Source organism: Nomascus leucogenys, chromosome 4 (genome assembly GCF_006542625.1).
Source record: "Nomascus leucogenys isolate Asia chromosome 4, Asia_NLE_v1, whole genome shotgun sequence".
Taxonomy (NCBI): domain Eukaryota; kingdom Metazoa; phylum Chordata; class Mammalia; order Primates; family Hylobatidae; genus Nomascus; species Nomascus leucogenys.
Genome location: NC_044384.1, coordinates 110,274,338 through 110,299,120, shown reverse-complemented (window position 1 = coordinate 110,299,120; position 24,783 = coordinate 110,274,338). Strand labels below are relative to the sequence as shown.

Genomic DNA, 24,783 nt, shown 5'->3' with positions numbered 1-24,783 from the left:
CAGCATGCTGCATTGATGCAAATTTTACATTTTCTTTAATAAAATGTATTTGTTTACAGTGTCAGTAGGGATTAAAAATCATAATTCTAAATTTAAAGTATTTAAATTATAGAAAAATGATTCCATTATTTTGGTAATGGAACAGAGAAATACAAATATAGAAATGTTTTTATCCTTTAGATCTTCTAATGGTGCAGATATTTCTTAACCAATTTCAAGAGTGCCTTATTCAACAACAAAAAACCTGCACATAGAAAAAGCAAGCATGTTTTTTTAAAAAAGCCCTGTAAAAGTGGTTAATCTGTCGTCTGATTTTTAATGTATGACTTTAATCAACTGTATATTCCTTAATTCTGCAAATGACAATTAAAATTAGGAATCAGTACCTGAAAATGCCATTTATACTTTTGAGTTTATATTAGAAACACGGTTTTGATGAAATACCTTTTTCGGTTCAATCTTTTTGAATTGTGACCACAACCAATAGCTATACTTAATTCTACAGAATTAGTAGGAAAGATACAAATGAGAAGGTCTTTCTAGACAATGGATCTCACTGAACATCATCATCCTAGTGTGTAGACTTTTTCCACTGCAGTGGCCCACATGTGCTATGGTGACAGACGGCAGTTGGCATTACCACTTACATAGTAAAATATCTTTAAGACAAAAATAAAAGTTATTTAAAGAATATGCTGGCCCTGAAACATGAGCTATGCCTTAAACTACATATCCTACCTCCATGAGTGAATGAATAAGTGGGTTTTCTGCCTGCATCTATGTGTTAAGACCTATTGTTTGCTTGTATTAATTGTAGTCCTGGGCTAAAAGCACAGAGGTAACTTTCACTGTTGTTTTTTGTACTCTCTCCAATGTTTTCGAAGAAAAACAAGCACAAACAATAGCCTAGAGAAAGTGAATCGATCATAATTGTTGCAGCTTTCACAAACGTCAATTTTGCTGGATTACAATGGGAAACATTTTTCAGTCTATTGAAATGAATTACAAAACGTTTTTAAATAGAAAATTAGTTAAAAAAATTAGAGGCTGCCTAATCGATAGCTTTCTCCATAAACATACTTGGATTTCACAAATAAGTAATACCGTAAAAATCCTCTTCTCCAAAGAAAAATCCCCACAAATAAATCTATTGATACCTAGTGACAAGTGGAACCAGATAAAAATGGAATCTATAAGAATTAACCTAATTGACAGCGCTCTGGAGCTAATCCATTTCCATTAGTTATTTGTTCACAGTAGGTACTCAAAAGGACTTGTTGAATTGCGGGCTTGGCGCCCATTCTACGGAGAGTTCACAGCCTTCGTGAGTGGGGACAGAAGGCGGCTCGGCCCGGTGATTCAGGTCGAAATTCAAGCTGAACAGCCTGCTGAGAGGTGGGATCCACCATCCGGACAGTGGGGGGCTTTGGGGGTGCTGTGAGACTGGGCTGCGACCCAGGTCCAGCAGGGAGTGTGCGACACATACCGCAAGGTCGGCGAGGCCCCCTAACCCGCGCCCGGCTGGGAACCCGCAGACCGGCGACGGGGCAGCGGCGGCGCCCAGGAGCGCCCCAAGACGGGCGGGCGCTGACCCCGAGCCCCTGCCGCCGCCCTGGCCCCGAACTTCCGCCCTCCCAGGACCTGTCCTGTCCGCCCCGAGCGGTCCCCGAAGGCCGGGGCCGAGATGCCACCTTCCGCAGGCCGCGAGAAAGGCGCGCCGAGTCCTGCAGCTGCTCTCCGGGTTCGGGAAACGCGCGGGGCGGGGGCGTCGGGCTTGGGACATGATAGGATACCGGGGCCACCTTCCCCAACCCAGGCCGCGGGGGCCCGGCCTTCTCGATGCAGACCACAGCGCCCTCACGGGCTGCCCTCAGGTCCCGCGCAGCGGGCAGCCGGCAGCCGTCACCCCGGGGAGCGTCCGTGGGGTGCCCAGGCACCCCACCCCGGCCCGGGGCGCTCAGACGGCAGCAAACTGCTGGGCGGCGCGGGGACTACTTTCACCGCCCTCTCACGCCCCGCCCCTTGTCCTCGCGCTGCGGAACGCTCCGCGCTGCGCCGGCGGCGGCAGGATACAGCGGCTTCAGCGCGACTTATAAGAGCTCCTTGTGCGGCGCCATTTTAAGCTTCTCGGTCTGTGGCAGCCGCGTTGGCCCGGCCCCGGGAGCGGAGAGCGAGGGGAGGCGGAGACGGAGGAAGGTCCGAGGAGCAGCTTCAGTCCCCGCCGAGCCGCCACCGCAGGTCGAGGACGGTCGGACTCCCGCGGCGGGAGGAGCCTGTTCCCCTGAGGTGCTTGGGCGCTCCTTTCCTTATTCTTCCGGGGCTGCTCCCGCTTCCTCTCGGAGCCAAACTTCGTAGCAGGCGCGCGGTCCGGGCGGCGGGCTGGGAGCCGGGCTGGGCGCAGCCGGGAGTCCTGGGGTTGGGAGCGGGGAGCTCAGGTGGGGGACGGCGGGGGCCGGCCGCGCCAGGGGCGCGGAGGGCGGCGGCCGGGCCCGGGTTCCGGTCGCGCTGCCTCTCTGGGGCCCCGGGGGCATCGCTTGCGGGGAGGGGGCGCCGCGGGGGCGCGTCCAGGAGCCCGGATGGCGGGCGGGGGTGGGGGTGGGGGTCTGTGGTTTCCGTCCGGGGCTCTGGCCTTGGCTGAGTTTGGGGGAGGGACCCTGTGCCTCGGGATGCGCCGGGCCCGTGGTGGGGGGCGGGGTGGGGACGGGGGGCTCCGCCTTCTCAGCTCCTGCGGCGAGTTGGGGTTCGGGCGCTGAGGCAGAGAAGCCACCCTAAGTCCCATCAGTCCTGGGGATCGGACCAGTGGACTTTCTCTTAAGATTTCCTCTTTCGTTCTTAAGAATAGAAGTGTTATTATTATTTTTTAATGCTCTATGTGAGTTTGAATCGAAGCAACTTTAAACCTTAGAGCAACTAAACTCTTAGTGCAGCCGGTGCGATGCGTCAGTAGGGTGTGCATATAAAAAAATCCATGTCTTGCACCTGTATTTTAGCGTACTGTGCAGGTGAGTGAAAGCAGTGGGTAATGTACTGGGAGTCACGGATTTATGGTAGTGGGTATGAGACCCTGGTGAAATAAGGGGGTGGAGGAAGGCGAAGGTGATGGCTTACTGTTTCTTACCAAGTGAACTGCAGGATTCAGCCTCTGACTCAGACCGCTTCGAGAATTTTATTAGTAGAAATAATTTAAATTTATTCAAATGATTTGATGGTAGCTAAAATTGAATTTTAGAGCACGTTTTCTTTTCAGCGGAGTGAATATTTCCTTCGCTCCATAACTGGCCAAATGGAATTCAAGCATTGCAACTTCTTTCAGTGTTTTGTCTGGAGAGAGGACTTTGAACCGAGACTTTTCGAAGTTAAATTCCTATAGCCTGCTTCTGAATCTGCCAAGCTTGAAAGCTTTGGCAGTTGGGTGTAGTTGTTGCCTTCGTTCTCTTCCCTTTTGGAGGGAGCATTGTCTCATACTTTGTATCTTCCAGACATCTGTGGTCTTCCCCCCTTCCCGGCCCCCCACCCCTCGAGTTTGTGAGTGGTGAATGAAGAAAGACTAGGCTGCTGGTATGCAGAGGTCGGCAAAAGGAAATCGAGGAGTGGTTTTAGTGAAATGAGAGCTTTGTATGATGAATAATGGTGGCTTAGGCTAGACATCAACTTGAAGAGACGGCAGCATTTCCTTTCATAAAGTCTAGGCTAATGTTTTTCAGATCGCTAAGTTGTAGTTTGTCTGGAATTTAGGAAGCCATTTCAGTATTTGTCACTTGGTGAACGAACATTCAATACCTTCAGATGTCTTCGTGTTGACTTGTATTCATCCTAAGAAATATTAAATATAGTCTCAAGTGTTATTTATGTTATACTGCTGGTTTATTCTCTGCTTAAATTATTGACATAATAATAAATTTCTACTTTGGAGGCTTTTCGTTTGAACTAAGGCTGTGCGGCATTTATTTTACTTTTATATTTAAATCTTTGAAAAATCTGTGATTTAAAAAAAAAAGTACCCTTAAGGGTTTGAGAATGTCCTTTCACACCAGACAAAATTTGGTTAATTTGCGCCCAATATTCATTACTTTGACCTAACCTTTGTTCTGAAGGCCGTGTACAAGGACAAGGCCCTGAGATTATTGCAACAGTAACTTGAAAAACTTTCAGAAGTCTATTCTGTAGGATTAAAGGAATGCTGAGACTATTCAAGTTTGAAGTCCTGGGGGTGGGGAAAAATTAAAAACCTGTGCTAGAAAGCTTAGTATAGCATGTAACTTTAGAGTCCTGTGGAGTCCTGAGTCTCCCACAGACCAGAACAGTCATTTAAAAGTTTTCAGGAAAAACCAACTTAAAAAAAAATAAGGTGGCTAATTAAAAAAAATGAAGCATTTAACAGTGTTCATGTTTCAGAGTATCGAAGAGGGGTTTTTTAAACTGTTATCTGATTATTTCCTTTACCAACATGATATAGAAAAGTGTATTTCCAACATTAAAATTTGTCAGACTGAGCTTACTGTTCCTGTTAATGACTGGAATAAAAATTGGCATAAATGAGTGTCTGTATGCTTGTTTTAATAACACCACCACCAAGATGGAAAACGAGGAGGCAAGTTTCTCCAAGGGTATTTTGAAATGTGTTAGCAAAACTATTGCAGATACTCTTTTTTGTTATAGGGTGAGGTGGGGAGAGGCGCATGCTAAGTATTGTTGAAACTAAGGATGTAGAGAATTAAAAGTTTGAATATAATTATTTTGTAGTTACAAGTAGCAGTGAAATTAAATCTGTTGCAATAGACTATAGAAGTATATTTAGCCAAATGAAACTTCAGTGTTATTGAAATGAAATAACACATCTGTCCTGTTACAAGATTATTTTTATTTCTCTTGTGGTTTCCTAGCTGCTGATAATCAATAATTGTAGATGAGTAGGTGGTTAAGTTTTAAGTTTGTGCTTTGAGCTTAGTCGGAAGCATGCTTGACTGCCAACCCGGGGCACAAAGGATGAAGGCTTTTAGAACTGGACAAACTTCTAACAAAAGGTATTTGCAACTCTTTTGTAGTGTGTCATGTTGATTTGTGACATTGTTTTTGAAAATATGTGTTAACTTAGTTTTCTTGTAGCCCTCTTTTTATTGGAACTGTGGTATCTATTGTTGAAACTGCTTGACTGAGAACATTTTTATACCATAAAAGTAAATAGTAAACATAGCCCAGGAGCTGCTTCTGGTTTGTCAATCGTATGTAGCCGTTGCCTCCTTGTACCCTCATTGAGAAGATACTGATTTGCAGATTCAGTTGCCCTTCTTTAACAGACTATTTATGTAATATTGCAGTTGTGATTGTGATAGGTAAGTGGGCCAATCGGTTAAAATAAATGCATACTTCTCAGGTTTCACAAAAGGAAAATAATATGATTTGTGTTGATCTAAATGAGTAGGAGTTAATGCCTATGGTTTTTCATCACTTAAATTCAGGGGAAAGTTCTTTATTTCCTCCGTTTACTTAAGAATGCTGCTTTTGTGTTTCATGCAAGACTGAGCTTGACTCAGTTTGAAACCTAGGCTCATCTGTTGAGGCCTGAACCCTGCTGTCCTTGAAATATGCATATAATTTGCTTCCTCCCTAAGGAAAAAAGCTCTTGAAAGATAAAGTCAATCACATTAGGAACCCATTTTTAGGGTTTAGCCACTTTTTTTTTTTAACTTATGGGCATCTCTTCTGTTAAGAGACATTCCCCACTCTCAAAGTTTCCCTCAAGCCTGAAGCAGCAGAGTGAGTAGTGTTGGAGCATGTTTTCATTGCATGCTTGTGTCATGTTGAGTGCCCTCCAGTGGATATAGTATAATGCTTGTGATTTTTTTTTTTTAATTCCAAACAAGTTTATGTGGGATATATTTATGAATAGTTCTGATGAGGGAGAATCAGCTAAGAAACCTTTGATTTCTAAAATAATTCATATCATTACTGCTAATTAAAATACAGGCTTGAGAAAATGTCTTCTCAGCCAATATTTGCAGTGGAAAAGTTGGGAGGTTTTTTAAGGTCACTTTGAATAGGCAATTCTGCTTAAATATATCATAATGATAAACCAGAATCTCAGTATAGTACTTTAGGAGGTAAAAGATCATAATGTTCATTTATATTGATGAATTACAGCAACTGAAATTCTCAGAAAAAATTAATGAAAATGTGAATTGTCAATTTGTCTAAAATCAGTCACAGAGTAAAATGTAAGTGCTCAACTTGATTATATTAGGAAATAGATAGAAATAAGGGTAATTGAGCCAGTGTATGTGACCTAAAATATAATGCCCTTAGTGACCATAGGGTTGGTCTCATTTGTACATAGTGGTGGGCCATGATGAATTTTAAGTGTTTTGCCCTTTGAATTTTTCCTTAAAGGGCTTTCTCTAGGCTCCTATGTTAAAGTTCATGGTTTTTCTGTTAGTAATATTATTTTCTGAAAATCCATGTTTCAAATCAGAATCTAATTAGCAACAGGAGTGAAGCTTATTCTAAATTAGCTTTTAGAAGTTAAACGATCAGCATATGGAAATTTTTCAGGGTTTAGATTTTTAAAAATTTGTTTTTCAGAATATGTTGCTGGAATGAAAACGTTAGCGTAGGGAGGGAAAATGACAGTTATCAGTGATTGCTTTACTTTGCCTATGGAATTCAGTGTAATTTTGTGGAAACATTGGTATATGATTTTTTACTACTTAAGAAATGTATTATTGCTATATTTAGGGGTTTTTGGTTTTTTGTTTTTTTTTTTAAAGGCAAGAATGCCTCAAGTGCTTTATGTGAATGATTATTTCAGGATGGATTAAATATTCCTCTATCAAGGACCGTACTTGTAAATCAGTGATTTCCAAGTTGGTGCTTAGTATTTCCAGCATTTACTGTCTATAAGCTTCTGTTCTGATTTTTCAAGTTTTCTGAGAAATGAGAGTAGGCTTAAAAGTTCTTTGAAAAATTATGTACATACAACTTACTGAAAAAAATTGCTACAGGGGACTTAATTTGTCTCTTGAAATGGGCTACTTGCCTTCATTAATGTAGCATACTACAATTTGATGTTCAAGATACGTTACTAAGAATAAGATCGCTTTCAGAAGCCTTACATAGGATTGGTCTTACTACATTGTAGTGGGAATGGCTACTCAAATGTCTCCAGGGCCAGTTAGGTATTGGGTAAATGGGACCATGCAGACTATTAAAAACTGAAGTGCACATGAAGCAGCCAGTCATAAGCAGCTCCAGCCACTGTGTGGGAATACAGTTTATGTTGCCAGATCATCTGATTTCTTCCCCTAAGTGGGAAGTCCAGATCAATGTACATCTCTTGATTTGCAAGTGTCGGTGAACAAAATTTATATTTTAAGATGCTGTATTCAGCACAAATTAAATACGCTTATTTGCTGAATGCTGCCAGTTTGTCCCTCTGCGGTAGTACCATTTGAAGTACAGTGTTTTCATAATGATGATTCTGTGAAATGACTGGTTCTGTGAATGTACATAATTTAGCAGATAACATTGTTAAATTATTAGGTTTGTATTTATTTAGGCACTTGGGAAATGCCTTGTGTCAATTGATTATAGATTAGGAACTTAAAAGCAAGATTTATATTATCAACTTATTTGTGAAGACTGGGAAACCCACATTTTTAAAGTTAGGAATTAAGATGGCCAAGTTCAAGGAAAAAGGGGAGAAGTAACTTTCTTATTACTCGACCATCTTAAATAGAGTTCTTTAAGTGTATTTTTAAGAGGTCTCAAAACTTAATCTGAAGGGACTTAAAATGCTGGACAAATTCTGTGTATACAACTCATGTCAGCCCCCAATTTTGCTGGTCTTTAAATCATGTCCTTTTTACCAGAAGTTTGCATTTCTAAGCTAAACTATTACTGTTAGACTAGATCCAAAACTTAAAAAGTTTAGGTAATTAAAAATTAATTGAATATGTTTTACTTAAATTAATGGCAAATGGCTTTTTGGGCAGTTTAAGTTTATGTAGGCAGTTAAATCGATTTTGGTTAAATCTTTTGCTGCTAACAAGGTATTTCCAGAATTTGAACAGTGGGGTGGCCGGATGTGGTGACTCACGCCTGTAATCCCAGCACTTTGGGAGGCTGGGGAGGGCGGATCACCTGAGGTCAGGAGTTCGAGATTAGCCTGGCTGATGTGGTGAATACAAAAATTAGCCAGGCATGGTGGCAGGTGCCTGTGATCCCAGTTGCTTGGAAGGCTGAAGCATGAGAATTGCTTGAACCCGGGAAGCGGAAGTTGCAGTGAGCTGAGATCATGCCACTGCACTCCAGCCGGGGCAACAGAGTGAGACTCCATCTCAAGAAAGAAAAGTGGGGTGTTTAGTCTTCAAACTCCGTGTTTAAGTGACTGGACTGAAAATGTAAATCATAGGCCGGTGTTGGTTTAAAAAGCATCATCTGAAAATAATGCTATAGTCTGCAATTATTTTTATTACGATATGATGGTGTAAAATACAAGCAGATCAGTGAACCTTTCATGAAACATTAATCCTAAAGGCATCTCACCCCTGGTCTATCCCACAATCCATGAGACTTCGTGGAACCACTGTAAAGCTTCTTTTGTAATATCCCAGAAGTTTCCTACCTCTGGTATCTTTTGAACTTGTTGAAAAGGCTTTCCCCCCACTCTTTATGATGGTTTGAAGAATGTGAACATCTGAATGATGCTGGGCTGAAACTGCTTCATAACACTTCCATTTTCTCCCCTATTTATTTCCATCTTTTAATTTTTTCACTAATAGCCCCACGGTTTTACTTCTGTTTTAGTAATTCACATGTTGCTGGACTAATACTTTCTTTTTATCTGACTTGTAACAGATATGTTAAACCGTTTAAAACTTGGGGGGTATTTTTAACCTACTTTAAGTTATTTCAAGTTAATCAGTCTACATGGCATATAAACCTTATGATTAATAAATCTTAAATGCTGGTAGCTGAGTTGGAAGCCAGAGATGTACAAAAAAGCTGAAGGGTTAGGTTTAGTGTGATAAGCTTCTCTTACAGGGTTTTGTAATAGCAGAAATAGATATATGCATATGTATGTGCATATATATAGCATACCTTATTGGACGTCCATATAAAAATGTGTAAGAAGTTAAATTTACTGCACAATTTCTTGGGAGTGCAATTTGAAGATGATCTTAAGTGGTGATAGTAGTTTGCTACACTGAGGGATAGTTGTTGCAAACTGCTCCCAATTTTCCTTTACTGTGAAGTAAACTGAACAGCTGTAATAGGGATTAGGAACTGTACTCCCTCTCTTTCTTTTTTAAGTATAATTAAGTGGTTTGGGGGTAAGGGTGTAGGAAGTGAGTGTCTTTGAAGTTTTGCATATACTACATGAATGCCACATGTATAAGGGAGGAACAAGGGATTCTTGGAAATATTTTTCAATCCAAGTAACTTTGGAGGCTTCCAAGTGGAGTTCCATTCCCCTGTGTAGAAAAGTGCTGAGGTAGACCCTTAAATTCCTTTCTGAGCCATTGAAAGAATGTCCTCAAACTTCGCTTATGCTTTATAGGTCATTTAGATACAAAAGTTACAAACTGAATGCTATTTAGGAAACATAATACACTGACATAGCGCTCTTTAAATAGATTATAAATTTAGTATATGAATTTTCTGGCATTTTGCTGAATTTTATTGTTTAGTTTAAAAGCCCAACTATCTTGTTACTTTGTATATCATAGTTGTCCTCCGTTGATCACTGTTTCCTGCTTAATTGTGCTGTCATTTTTCCTGGGTCCTGATTCAGAGTGTCAGCATTCTGTTCCCCATAGAATAAGAAATAAGAGGCTAGAAAGTTTAGAGATGAGATATCTAGGAATGCCAGAAGATCAGGGGTCACCGTTGAGGCAGAGTAATTAATTATGGTTAAAATGGTGTTGCTGATAAGTGGGTGCTGGGAAATATTAAAATTTGGTTTTTTAGAAGAATACTTACTTCTCATGCTTGAAGAGCACCCTCATTATATGCTAAAGGGCCTCAGGTTTTTCCTTATTGCCATTATGCCGCAGATTCTATTACATTTGTCTGAAAAGATCTAAGACAGAAGCGCTGTTTAATACCTTCCCTTTTCTCCTGAACTTCCCCTCTCCTCTCCCCCATCAGGAGCTAAGTAGGAACCCCTTCACCTTGTTACCATCAAATTTCATCAATGGTCTGTCTTTACAATGAAGGAAGTAGTACTGCATTCTGGGCAGAGGCCAATCCTGAGGCACGCTTTTTCAAGGACATTGTTACTTTAGTTACACTGGCTCTTCTGTGTTAACTCTCATCCTCCAGACTCTAATCCTGTTGCTTTTTTTGGTCCCCATCTCCCACCTTTCATCATCGAAATCCATTCATTGTAACTTCTGGAACTCAGTCGTTAGAAAATCCTTTATATTCTCAATCTGTTGTGAATGTTCGTTTCTTTCTTATTCCAGCTGTAACCTAGCCTTCTCCCTAAGAATGCTACTTCCCTTGCAGCTCTCTCAAGTGGTGAATTTTTCCCTTCTTGCACACCTTATAACACTGAACTAGGAAGTGTGTGGACTAAATGTCTGCTTTTGTTCCTTATTGTCACTTCTTGACCTTTATTTTCCAAAACTTCAAGCTTTGACTTTCATGTGATCAAATTATACCACCCACTGCTCGTCTTTATTTCAAGCACTTGCAAACCTTCCTGGGTCATTCACATCCTTCCTTGTTCACTTTATTAGCTCTTGGCTCATTGTCACTGTCTCTTATTTCTGTCATAATTCTTGGTGACATCAGTATCCACGTAGAGCAATACTAGTGAAGATGTGGTCTGGTAACTGTTACCTGTATGAATTAAGATAAGGAGTTATGCCAGAATATAAGTCACCTGTGTCACTAAGTTTACTGTTTAGCTTACTTTTTTTGTAGCAAGATTTTGATGAAGGACGCAGTATGTTGATTTACAATCTGGTACAAACTTTGATGTAGAAGATGCTTCCAGTATCCTGGTCTCTTAGTTCCTTGATTTCTTCTCCAGCGATCTTATTTTCTACCCTAACTCAACTACACATTCCCATTGTCATATCCTAGAATATTTTATCTTTTATCAGTAACTCTGCCCCCTTCCCCCAATCTCATTTCAAGCATCCCACTTTCTAATTCCTCTAGTAAATACGTCAGCTCCAACAGCCTATCAATCCCATTGGGACCTACAGTTTATCTATACAAGCTTTTCCCTGTTCCTCACCCTCACTTCTATACAGCTGAAGTTTCATACTGAATTATAATCACTTTCTCATATACACGTTTAACAATCTTGTCCCTCCCTAGCTTCATGCCCAGTGATCTCTAGTATCTATGACCATGTCCTTTATCTTCTCCTTTGTCACTGGATGAACTGTAGCCTTCCAAGATAAGGCCACCCAGTTCATTTGTACAGCAGATTCCATCCCTTCTTGCTCTCAAGAATATTACTGTGGTATCTCTCTCTTCTTGTATCAGTGGTTTTTCCTACTCTACTGGCTCTTTCCATGAGCAAACATGGTATTATCCTATCACTCACCACCTCAGTCTCTGCTTCTCTTTCCAGCAAAATAACCTTGAAAAATTGCTTTATGTACTCTCGTTTTCTTTTGAACCCCTACCAGTGACCACCACGTTATAAATTTGTAGTTGTCATCTCACTTAATCTGTTAGTAGTATTTGGCACCATTGCTACAGTTGCTTGAAAGGCCTTTTCATTGGTTTCCAGGCCACCATGTCTGTTAGCAGGTTTTCCTCTTACTTCACTAGCATTTCTTTGTTTTTTCTGTTACCTTTCTGACCTCTGTTGGAGTGGCTGAAGGTTTAGTCCTTGAGTCTCTCCTTTTTTGTTGTGCATATTTACTCCAGTATCATAGCTTTATACAGATGGTATTTACATCTATTTGCTAATGATTTCCAAGTTGATATCCTTAAACTGATATCCAGCTATTTTTTGTTCAGCATTTTGGATGTCTAAGAAGCTTCTCAAACTTAATATATATCTAAAACTGATCTCCCGGTTTTCCCCAGAGCTGCATCTTAGTCTTTTCCGAAATGCAATTCTGTCTTTCCGGTTACCTAGCTTAAAACCTTGCAGTTCTTGACTCATCTTTCTCTCATACCCCGTATCTAAATTCTCTCTGCAAACCTTGTCTGTTCTCCCTTCAAAATAAAGTCATGTGTCATTTTATGATGGGGATACATTCTGAGAAGTGCATCATTAGGAGATAATCATGGTTGTGTGAACATCAGAGTGTACATAGACAAACCTAGATGGTATAGCCCACTACACATCTAGGCTATATGGTGTGGCCAATTACTATAATGAATACTGTAGGTAATTGTAACATAAAGGTAGGTATTTTTATCTAAACATATTGAAACATAGAAAAAGTACAGTAAAAATATGGTATCAAAAATAAAAAATGGTACAATTGTATAAGGCATTTGTGATGAATGGAGCTTGCAGGACACGTTGCTCTGGGTGAGTCAGCGAGTGACGAGGGAATGTGAAAGACCTAGGACATTACTGTACACTACTGTAGACTTTATAAACACTGTACACTTGGGCTACACTACTTTTTTTTAAGGTTTTAAAAGACTTTTTTCAATAATAAACCTTAAATTACTGTCACTTTTTTACTTTATGAATTCTTAATTTTTTAAACGTTTTGACTCTTGTAATAACACATAGCTTAAAACACACATTGTACAGCTGTACAAAAAATTTTCTTTATATCTTTATAAGCTTTTTTATATTTTTAAAATTACTTTTTACCTTTTAGCTTTTTTGTTAAAAAGCTAAGACATGGGCCGGGCACGGTGGCTTACGCCTGTAATCCCAGCACTTTGGGAGGCTGAGGCGGGCGGATCACGAGGTCAGGAGATAGAGACCATCCTGGCTAACATGGTGAAACCCCGTCTCTACTAAAAATACAAAAAAATTAGCCGGGCGTGGTGGTGGGCGACTGTAGTCCGAGCTACTCGGGAGGCTGAGGCAGGAGAATGGCGTGAACCCAGGAGGTGGAGTTTGCAGTGAGCGGAGATAGCGCCACTGCACTCCAGTCTGGGCGACAGAGCAAAACTCCGTCTCAAAAACAAACAAACAAAAAACTAAGACATGAACACGTTAGCCTAGGCCTACAGAGGTCAGGATCATCAGTATCACTATTTCACCTCCACATCTTGTCCTTCTGGAATGTCTTCAGAGGCAGTAAACATAAATGGAGCTGCCACCTCCTGTGATAACAGTGCCTTCTGGAATACCTCTTGAAGGACCTACCTGTGGCTGTTTTATAGTTAACTTTTTTTTTCTTAAAGAAGTAACAGAAGGAGTGCACTCTAATGATAAAAAGTATAGTAAGTACATAAACCTGTAACAATCATTATCATTATCAAGTATCGTGTACCAGACATAACTGTATATGCTATACTTTTTTTTTTTTTTGAGATGGCATCTCACTCTGTCACCCAGGCTGGAGTGCAGTGGTGCGATCATAGCTCACTATAACCTCAGACTCCTGGGCTCAAGTGATCCTCCTACCTCAGCCTCCTGAGTAGCTGGGACTACACCAGGCACCCCACCATGCCTGGCTAATTAAAAAAAAATTTTTGTAGAGACAGGGTCTCACTCTGTTGCCAGGGCTAGTCTTGAATTCCTGGCATCAAGTAATCCTCCCACTTTGGCCTCGCAAAGTGCTAGGATTACAGGCAAGAGCCACCATGTCTGGCCCACTGTACTTCTATACAGCTGAAGCACAGTAAACCTATTGTGGATTCGTTTACACCAGCGTCACCACAAACACCATGAGTAGAACATTGTGCTGCAATGTTACGATGGCTACAACATCACTAGGTGATAGGAATTTTTCAGCTCCATTATAATGTTATGAGACCACTGTTGCATGTGCAGTTCATCATCAACTGAAATGTCCTTATGTGATGCATGTCTGCATATCCAAAAATATTAATCATTTCTCACTGAAGCCATGCCATGCCATCTTTTGCCTGTATTATTATTATTCAGCTTTTATTTTAGATTCAGGGTGTACATGTGCCGGTTTGTTAGAAGAGTATATTGTATGATGCTGAAGTTTGGGATACAATTGAACCAGTCACCCAGGTAATGAGCATAGTACTCAATATAACTTTCTACTATTACTCCTCCTTCCCTCCCTGTTCTTGTCTCTGTCTGTTGTATCTTTATGTCCATGTGTACCAAATGTTTAGCTCATTCTTGTAAGTGAGAACATGTGGCATTTGATTTTCTGTTTCTGTGTTAATTTGCTTACAATAAATAGTCTCCAGCTGCATCCACATTGCTACAAAGGACATGATTTTGTTCTTTTTTATAGGCTGCATCATATTCCATGGTGTATAGATACCACATTTTCTTTATCCAGTCTACCGTTCATGGGCATTTGGGTTGATTCTATCTTTGCTATTATGGATGGCTTTTGCCTATATTATTGGAAAGGCCTTCTAACTGGTGTCCCTGCTTATACCTTTTTCCCCCTTAAATATGTTTTCAACATGGTAGCCAGAGTAACCCTTTTTATAACGATAAATCATGTAACTTTTTTGTTCAGAAACTTCCAGGGCTTACCATTTCATTCAGTAAAAGCTCAAGCTCCTGTATAGTCAGACCATATCCTTCATCACCTGTTACTTTTCTCCTCTCACTCTTCATTTCAGCCTTTTTGTTTTTCCTTAAACTGATGAAGCCTTCATGGCTGATGTCAGATATTTTGCCCATTGAGATCTTCCTCGTTGACTCAGTTGCACTTGGTCATATTATTTTCATTTGTTTGGGGTATCTAATCATAATCTGAAAGTTGGCTACTTATTTTTCCCCCTTTGAGGGTCCTTGTCCTGTTTTTGTATCCCTTATAGCCAGACAGTATCTGGAACTTACAGGTGTTCAATAAAGTTTTGTTGAATGAATATTCTGGAATCACCCAACCTTTTTTTTCCCCTCCACTTATTTTTCTTCTCCCTTTCATGTCCTGAAAGATGTCCTGTGTATATGGTTCCACTTATCACTCTCATCCCAGTTTGTGATATACTATTCCATTATATTACTATTATTAATACAATTCAATGAACTTGCTTTTGCTGACTTCACCACTGGACCTACATGTTGGCCAAATGGATACTTTATAATTTTAGTCTTGATGGACCCCTGCATTTGGCACATTTCTTACCTCTAGCACAGCACTGTCCAGTAATCTACACTTTCTGAGACAGTGGAAATGTTCAGTATCTGTGCTGTTCAGTTGGTAGCAACCAGCTACATGTGCCTATTAAACACTTGAAATGTGGCTGTGTGACTAGTGGCAGTTGTGTTGGAGAGTAGTTTTAGAAACTGCTGTTTGTCTTACATGGCACTAGATTTAGTATCACAATCTAATTGTGCCAGCCAGATAGGTAGGAGTCATCTTTATTCCTGTTATTTAATTTTTCTCATCTACTATATCCACTTCATCACATCAACAGAGCCTGTTGTTTCTACCTCCTAAATATTTCTTCAGTCTAACTACTTCTTGTTCCTAGTGCCACCACCATCTATCAGCTGGAATATTGCTATAGCTGCCTTACAGGTTTCCCTTCTTTCCTGTTCCCTTCTAGTTTTTTGAATTATAGTCAGCACGAGCTTTTAAAAACTCAAAAAAGATTGCATTATTCACCTGCTTAAAACCTTTCATGACTTTCAGTGTCATGTAGAATAGAAAACACTTTTCTTACCAAAGGCTAGAGAGCTCTACGTGATCTGGCTATTTTTAACGTTTCATTGCACTCACCCTTTTCCTCTATAATCAAATTACTTTGATCTCAAGGGTTAGTTCTTTAAAGATGATCATGTTCTTTAATGACTTTAGGTTTTTGTGTGTGATTTTCTATTTCTGGGATGTTTCTTCTCTGTTCCTTACATGCTGGCCCTTTTGCATTCTTCTTCAGGTCTCAGCTTACATGTTACCTTCAAGAAGCCTTTGACCACTCTAAGTGGGACCTTCCTTCCACTTCTGCTGTGTAATCCCACTCCCTTCTCCCACTTGTTAATTAGTTACATACTTTTTTGTAATTGTTTATTTGGTTGCTGTCTCCCTCTCAAGGCAGGGACCATGTCTGCATTCTGCAGTAATCACTACTGCACACCTAGAATCTATTACAGATCCTGGCATGTAGCTGATGCATAAATATTTGTTGAATGAAAGGCTGTACATTGTATTTATGCTATTGGTATTGCTATGACCTGAAACTAAAAGGAGCTGTGGGAAAGATTTCTTATGGAACAAAAATATCCCTTTTGATTAATATCACAATCTTGTAAATTGAGAAAACAAAAAAATATATACCAGTGGAGCATTCATGTATAGTTTGAGATTATGACTCATTTATTGGTGTTTTTGGACTCACAATAGAACAAAGATGAGGGAATATTCCTTAAAGCTCAATATTGAAATAACAAAAAGCAGTCACATTTTGATAATAGAAGCTTCCTAGCTTACTCTTTCTGTAATCATCTTTTCCTAAATGTAAGAGAGCCTCATAATTATGAGGCTTATTACTAGAGTAAGGCTGTCAAAGGCAGCAAAATGTCTTTCTCTTTGGAAGAATAACATAAACTTGACATGTATGGTGGGGGACAGTAGGTTTCAAAAGTTTAAGAATCTGTGTTGTCTTAACGAATAGATGCTTCTCAAGGAGCTTATGCTATTGGTTACTCTGTCCAGTCAGGGTTTTTTCTTCTTTAACTTGGGTTTATTTCCTGATGGCACACATGAAGTTTGGATCATATGGTTTGACTTTAGCTATAGTCCTTAGCTATGGGGAGCAGCATCAGCGACCTGTGACACATAAATTAAAAATACAATGCCAGGGCCCTTCCCCAGCCCCTCTGATAGAGAACCTCTTGGTCATCTGTATTTTTAGATGTTCCAGGTTAGTCTGATTAACACCCTTGGTTAAGAACCATTGGGAGGATCTGGTTGCCAGTTTAAGGGGACCTTCAAGCCTGTAGGTCTTTATAGTTTAAAAAAATAAGATTTTAAAAATCATGCTTATGTCGTGGCTGAATTCTGGTTTAGCACATACTGCTTTTAATGGCCTGAAATGTTTTTCCCAAATAAATTGTCTTGTTATAGCTTTCATGTGTGATTTGGTTCAGCTTCTTGTTTTGAAGATATGGGGGAAAAAAAAACTTCGTAATTTCTCTTAGTAACATATTAACCCACTTAAAAACCCTTCCTATTACAGGTCTTCACATTTAGGCTTAATGTGCTTAATTAAAATGTAAAAATACACCTGCCTTTGTTCTCAGTGAAAGTATGTAATAAATAAATGAGGGGTTGGCAAACTACTGCCCACCATCTGTTTTTTTATGGCCTATGAACTAAGAATCGTTTTTAGATAGCTAAAAAAAAAAAAAAAAATCAAAAGGATAATATTTTGTGACGTGAAAATTGTATGATATTCAAATTTCAGTTTCTGTGAATGAAGTTTTAATGGAACACGGCCATCCATGCTCATAAGTGTGCATATTCTCTGGCTGCTTTCACTGCAATAGCAGAGTTGAGTAGTTGTGACAAAGAGTTTATGGCCCACAAAACCTAAAATATTTACTTTCTGATGCTTTACAGAAAAAGTTTCCTGAACGTTGTTCTAGCTATACGTTGTTTATAAATGAATCTTTCGTGGTTCTGAAGGAATTTAAGAATCTCTTAGGTTATAAATTGGCTGGGCGCGGTGGCTCACACCTGTAATCCCAGCACTTTGGGAGGCCGAGGCTGGTGGATCATGAGGGCAGGAGTTCAAGATCAGCCTAGCCAAGATGGTGAAACCCTGTCTCCATTAAAACAATAAAAAAAATTAGCTGGGCTTGGTGGTGGACAGTAATCCCAGCTACTCGGGAGGCTGAGGCAGAGAATTGCTTAAACCTGGGAGGCGGAGGATGCAGTGAGCCAAGATCGCGCCACTGCACTCCAGCCTAGGCGACAGAGTGAAACTCCATCTCAAAAAAAAAAAAAAAAAAATCTCTTGGTTATAAACAATTGTTGTTAGCTCTCCAAGCCTCCATATTACATTTTGTGTGTTCTCCTGTTCACTTTTTGAGCATTTTATTTTTTATTAGCACATTCAGTTCATCAGGTATTTAAGAGCTTAATATATGCCGAAGCACTTTAGAAACAGTGAGAAACTGTTTCTAAATGTACTGTCTCAGCCCTCACAGAGTTCACTTCATTGGGCTCTTTAAAATTTCTTTTTTTAAAAGGTCAACATGCTGGTAGGGTGGGGAAGGAAAACTCTTACAACACGTCGAGTAGAGGAAGGTTATCATTATGGGTTATAATTTGGAAGTCATTGAGTACCTGCCATTAATTCTGCCTGTAGTCTGAATGTGGAGATTAACATCTAGAAACTTTTTTGAAATAAAATCTTCAATTTCTTTGGCATATCTAGTGCTGTCTAGCTAGGCATATAGTCAAAGTATGGTGTATATTTCAAGTATTGAAAGTTTTTTTGGGCTATAGTCACTGTTGAAAGGATATAGTTCTTTACTATTACATGTGATACCTTTATATAAAATTGGCTAACCCCTGTCTTTCATTTATCTGCAACACTGACTGTTACCAGTTGTCTCTAACTTTGGTATGGGGGTGGCAAATATGATTGGATTGAAAGGGTACATGACTGAGCCACAAGCAGACCTGGATTTGAATTTTAACTGAACGGTTTATTAGCTATTCTTACATTAATACTGCTAATCAGTTTTCTTGTGATATGAGGAATGATGTCTTCTTTATGAGGTTGCTAGGAAGATTCAATGAGATAACATACTAGGCTCAGAACTGAAGTTGCTAGGAATTTAATTATGCTACCTTAAGTATGTCAAAGGCAGAATTCAGTGTTTAGCTGATACCACAAGGCAGTATCCTAAAATTATGCTGTAAAAGATAATAAAGATGCTGTGACTCAGAAACCTGTTGACTTTGTGATGCAGTTGATTCTTAGAATACTGTCACTTTAACAGAATAGGAGCTAGGAATGAGCAAGTATTTATTAAATTACTAAAATAGAAAATTTATTGATACATGTAAAGTGACATTTGCTTAAATACTGAAAAATTTGCAGTACTATTTCCTTTCTTTAGAAAACACTGGTTACCACTTTTTTTATTTGTAGCAGTTTGTTTTTGCCTTGAGGCAAGATGGTTGACTGAGTAGTTGCCACATTTCTTTTGTACAAAGTCCATTTCATAGGCCACCTAGCTTTTATGCTTAGAAACATTTCCTTAACGTTATATTTCAGTATTTGGCTAACCTATATAGGGTTAAATTATATACGCTAACTTCTCGGACAAATATTACTAATAATTTATGTATTTGGTTCTGCAAATGTATGCAAAAATATATGTAAAAAGGTATACAGATGCCCTGCATACTTGATATATGTTAATTTTTTTTTAATGTAGACCTTTTTCATTCTCTTTAATGACTGTATGGTATTCCACCACCCCCTGCTCACCTGGACAACTACAGTAACCTCCTAAATGGTGTTTCTACTTTGCTATTGCCCCTTACTGTCTTTTTTCCCCTTTATAGCTGCTGGAGTGAATTTTAGAAAGCCTAAATCATACATCACATTGCTTCATTGGCATCCCAGTACACTTTGGATTTTATTTTACATCCTTACTGATCTGATTCTCATCTCTGTCTCTTCATGGTTCTCTGCCTTCTAGTTACACTGGTGACCTTTCAGTACCTTTACCACATTAAGCTCCTTCCTTTTCACTCTTTCTCTGCCTGGAGTGTTCTGCCCCATCTTTACGTGGCCACCTACTCCTCCTCTGATGAAATGTCTCTTCCTCACAGGCCTTCCCTGACCACCCACTAGAGTAGCACACCTTCTACCTCATAAACTTGTTTATTAGTATTTCTTACTCTAAATTTTATTTTTTTTAATTGCTTAATTCCCTAACAGTAGAATATAAGCTTCACTGTATGTATGATCTTGACTCTCTTACTCATTGTTATTGTAATACCAGTAACATAAAGGGTGTTTAAAATTTGTTCAGTGGGTGAATATATATTCCATTTAATGGATAAATTATTTTTTATTCAGTCTCCTGTTGATGGACATTTGAATAATTTCCATCTTTTTCTCTATGAATGCCTCACTTGGCATGCTTCTGACAGTATTGCCACAGAATACGTTTCTGTTATAAAAATTGAATTTTTAAGTCAAAGCGTAGTTACACTTAAATTTAATGGATAGTGGCAGCTTATTTTTTTTATTATTATTATTTATTTTTTTTTTTTATTATACTTTAGGGTTTTAGGGTACATGTGCACAATGTGCAGGTTTGTTACATATGTATACATGTGCCAGGTTGATTTCCTGCACCCATTAACTCGTCATTTAGCATTAGGTGTATCTCCTAGTGCTGTCCCTCCCCCCTCCCCCCACCCCACAACAGTCCCCGGAGTGTGATGATCCCCTTCCTGTGTCCATGAGTTCTCATTGTTCAATTCCCACCTATGAGTGAGAACATGCGGTGTTTGGTTTTTTGTCCTTGCGATAGTTTACTGAGAATGATGTTTTCCAGTTTCATCCATGTCCCTACAAAGGACACGAACTCATCATTTTTTATGGCTGCATAGTATTCCATGGTGTATATGTGCCACATTTTCTTAATCCAGTCTGTCGTTGTTGGACATTTGGGTTGGTTCCAACTCTTTGCTATTGTGAATAGTGCCACAATAAACATACGTGTGCATGTGTCTTTATAGCAGCATGATTTATAGTCCTTTGGGTATATACCCAGTAATGGGATGGCTGGGTCAAATGGTATTTCTAGTTCTAGATCCCTGAGGAATCGCCACACTGACTTCCACAATGGTTGAACTAGTTTACAGTCCCACCAACAGTGTAAAAGTGTTCCTATTTCTCCACATCCTCTCCAGCACCTGTTGTTTCCTGATTTTTTAATGATGGCCATTCTAACTGGTGTGAGATGGTATCTCACTGTGGTTTTGATTTGCATTTCTCTGATGGCCAGTGATGATGAGCATTTCTTCATGTGTTTTTTGGCTAGTGGCAGCTTATTATCTAAAGTTTCTGCTAGTTTCACCATATCCTTATTAGCAGTAGATATTATCAATCTTTTCAATCTTTGCCAATCTGATAAGCAAAAAGTAAATGGGTTTAAACATCCTTTGTATATATTAATTGCTCACTTTATGTTTTTCCTTTGAAATGTTATTTCTTGCTCTTTCCCTGCAGTATAATTCTTTCTCTTTTTTTGACTTGTTCCCAGTTTTTTGTGTACTATGGATATTAGCCTTTAATTATGTTATGCATGTTCTAGTATGTTATTTTTTGAATTACTTCAAATGTGATTTGTTGCTCAGATTTTAAAAACTACATACACAAATTATCTCATGTTTCCATTTTTGGTTTCAATTTCAACTCATGCTTAATCAGTTCATCGATTGGGCATGGTTTTATTTTTAATATATACCCGTATTTTATCTCATTGTTTTATTTTTTACATGTAAATATTTGGTGAATATAGGTTTAATTTTAATGTAAAATAAGGATGAAAAAATGATAGTTGGAATTACAAGCCCATTTCTCCTAATACTTTTAATCAAGTAATCCACTAATTGAAATATTACCTTCTTCATTTATGAAATTGCCACATTATATCTGGGTGTTTTTCTACCTACTACAGTCTCTTACCCATTTCTTTCCTAATAATACAATACTTGAATTGCTGTGGTTTTTGATTTATAATGTTATCTTAATGATAACATTATAAATGTGATGGAACTGGTTCCTTCTTATAGTTCTTCTTAAATCAAGAATAAGACATATCTTCCTATTTAATCTCGTATGTATCTCATTTTACTGTTACAAATGAAATCTGTCCTATTTGTGTATAGGAAAATAGTTTTTGTATGTAATTGTGATACGGCCAGTTTTATTAAAAATTTGGTTAAACTAAGAGTTGTTTTCTATTCAGCCTTATCATACTATAAAATCCACATAAAATGGGTATAAAAGTGTCTAAGGACACTGGGCTCAGACGATTCTCCCACCTTAGCCTCCCAAGTAGCTGGGACTACAGGGGCATATGCCACCACACCCAGCCAATTTTTAAATAAGTTTTACAAATAGTATTTTTAGTAGAGACAGGGTTTCACCATGTTGCCCAGCCTGGTCTTGAACTCCTGGACTCAAGCAATCCACCTGCCTTGGGCTCCCAAAGTGTTGGGATTACAGGTGTGAGCCACCACACCTGGCCGAATTGCAGCCATCCTATTCCCTTTGCTACTCCCAGGCCTGCTGTATTGATAGCCCGCTATTAAGAAGCTAGTGTGTATTCTTTGCATACTTTTACTTCATAAACTATATGAAGCATTGTTTTGTTTTTTAACTTAATTGGTATAAAATTATATTTTGGAAATTCAGTATATTCTGTGAAAATTATTTAGAAAATGTGCCTGTGAGATAAAGCCTATTCAGGATGTATCTTAAAGGAGATAGCTGGGCTTTAACATATCAGTCTTTTTGGCTGCTTATGTTAATATAAGTTAGAGAAAAACAATCTGCTTTTTGTGATAATTTGTTCTTGGAGATGGAGTGAAAGATTGTTTAAAAACATCGTCTTTTTTTCCCCCTGAAGTACCAGTACTGTTTATTTTAGGATTATGTTACTGATCAAAGATGCTGTGTGGAGTTACTCATTGGTGAGACTAACAATAAATCACACATGCAAAGGATGTTACCATAATCTAATTATTTTAAACAGTAAAATTATATTCTAAGACATCCAGTTGACCTAAATGTGCTATATCAATGACTATCAAGGGGCTTTTTATGTATACCCTATACATGTACTTCACAAAAATATAAAAGGATGACATCAAAAATCTGGCAAGCCAAAAGGCTACATTACATGTAGCAAATAAATAAGCATATGAACTTACTGGAATTTAAAATCTTGTAGGATGGGTGGGTGATGCTATATATGTTAGATGTGTGGATGTATCTATTAAAAGTTGTGTCAGATAACAGCTGATGCTGACAAGCCCTTGGTAAGATGGCAGCATGTTCAATATGTTCTGTGAAAATTATCTCAGTTTATGATCTGTCAGTATTTTGGAGCTATGCATGAAAGGACTTAAAATTCTTACCCTTAAACTCAGTAACACTGTTTCTAGAACTTCTGGTGATATGGGAAATTAAGATAATTATTTATATGCAAAGGTGTTTATTGCAGCATTGTTGGAATAATAGACAAAATGGGGAAGAACAAGCTCAGAATGGAGGAGGTAGCTTGTAGTATAGACACACGATACAATCCAGATGACAATATTTTATAATAGTCTTCACAAGGAATTTTATATTTTTATAAATATATAATACATAGCAGTGAGTTTAATATCATACCACATATACCAAAATGTCATCATTTACTGTGTGGTGGACTCATATGATGGAGATGATAAATAAAAATATTAATTTATATGAGGCATATATTACTTTATGGCTGAGGAAGGAAGACAGTTATGAAGAACAGCTCATTCTGGAAACATACTAATTTTTCCCAGCCATAAAGAGATTTCCTATTTCTTTTTTTTTTTTTTTTCCCATTTACCTTCTGTTTCCTACCTGAGAAGATTTCATACTTCTAATAGCCATTTGTGTACCTATTTAAAGACAGTACCAAAGGCATACATTTTAGTGTTTGAAGGACCAAGGGTTGTTTGATGTTTGATGTTTATTGACTATTCTAGGATGACAAGACACCTCGAGAACACACACACACACACAGACACACACACACACACACGCACACCCCCCAAAGAAAGCTGTGAAGAAGGAAAGCAGAAAAGAACCTGGAATTGTAACTTAAAATGTTAGTGTTGCATGAAATGTGTTAAAACAGGAGGATTTGAGGAAACTGCATACATTTTCTAGATGGCAAAGTATTACTGGTGACAGTTAATGAAAATGCATATGCATATGTTTTTAGATTTATAAATTTTACTAAGAAGTTTTTAACAATCCCTGAAGGTATATCAAAAGTTTATCATGCTTATGAAATAGAGTAGCACTTTCTAACTTTAAAACGGGAAATAATTCTTTGGATCTTGATTATTGGAAAAGTGAATTATGAATTGCTAGTATAAAACTGTGGTTTTAAAATATGTCTGCTTTATATTTTTATGTAGCAGATTTACCCCTAGTTAATAATATTCAAACTTCTTGAAAACTAAGGTAATTAAGATAATTCTGTCCTGATGGGAAGAGGAAAAATAACTTTAGTGTGAAATCTATTATATATTAGTTGTGGCAAGATTTCTCCCATTGACTTTGACCAGAGACATTTATAGGGTTAAAATCGGAAATAGCACTGTGAATTTTGAAGTATCCTTTATAAATTATGTAGTTGGAAAGAGTATTATGTTCATATTGCCAAAAAAAGATGCATGGATGCATTAGACTGGATGGAAAATACATGAGAAGTTGGCTAGCCCCCCCACTTTGTCAAAACATCACTTGGTGGTGATAAAGCTGTCAGAGAACACAGCATTCTAATGTAGTCTGTAGTTTAATGATGATCTGTGTCTTGAAACATTTAGTGTAGTACTTACACAAACCTAGATGGCATAGTGTACTGCATGCCTAGCCTATATGGTATAGCCTGCTGCTCCTAGGGTGTAAAGCTGTACAGCGTGTTACTATAGGCAGTTG

General features: G+C 38.6%; 1 protein-coding gene across 8 annotated transcripts in view; it reads left to right on the top strand.

The window, feature by feature from the left end:
- The first annotated feature begins 2,039 nt into the window (after positions 1-2,039).
- CTNNB1 (catenin beta 1) overlaps positions 2,040-24,783 on the top strand; it is a 41,842-nt gene continuing 19,098 nt past the window's right edge. For 3 of the 8 annotated variants that reach the window (XM_003256902.4, XM_012498025.2, XM_012498026.2), the window contains exon 1: positions 2,040-2,286. The gene's annotated coding sequence lies outside the window, so the exon portion shown is untranslated. Of the gene's footprint in view, positions 2,287-2,351; positions 2,436-2,738; positions 3,003-5,003; positions 5,025-24,783 lie in introns of those variants that run through there. The other 5 variants (XM_030812071.1, XM_012498033.2, XM_030812068.1 and 2 more) reach the window with 4 other exon arrangements.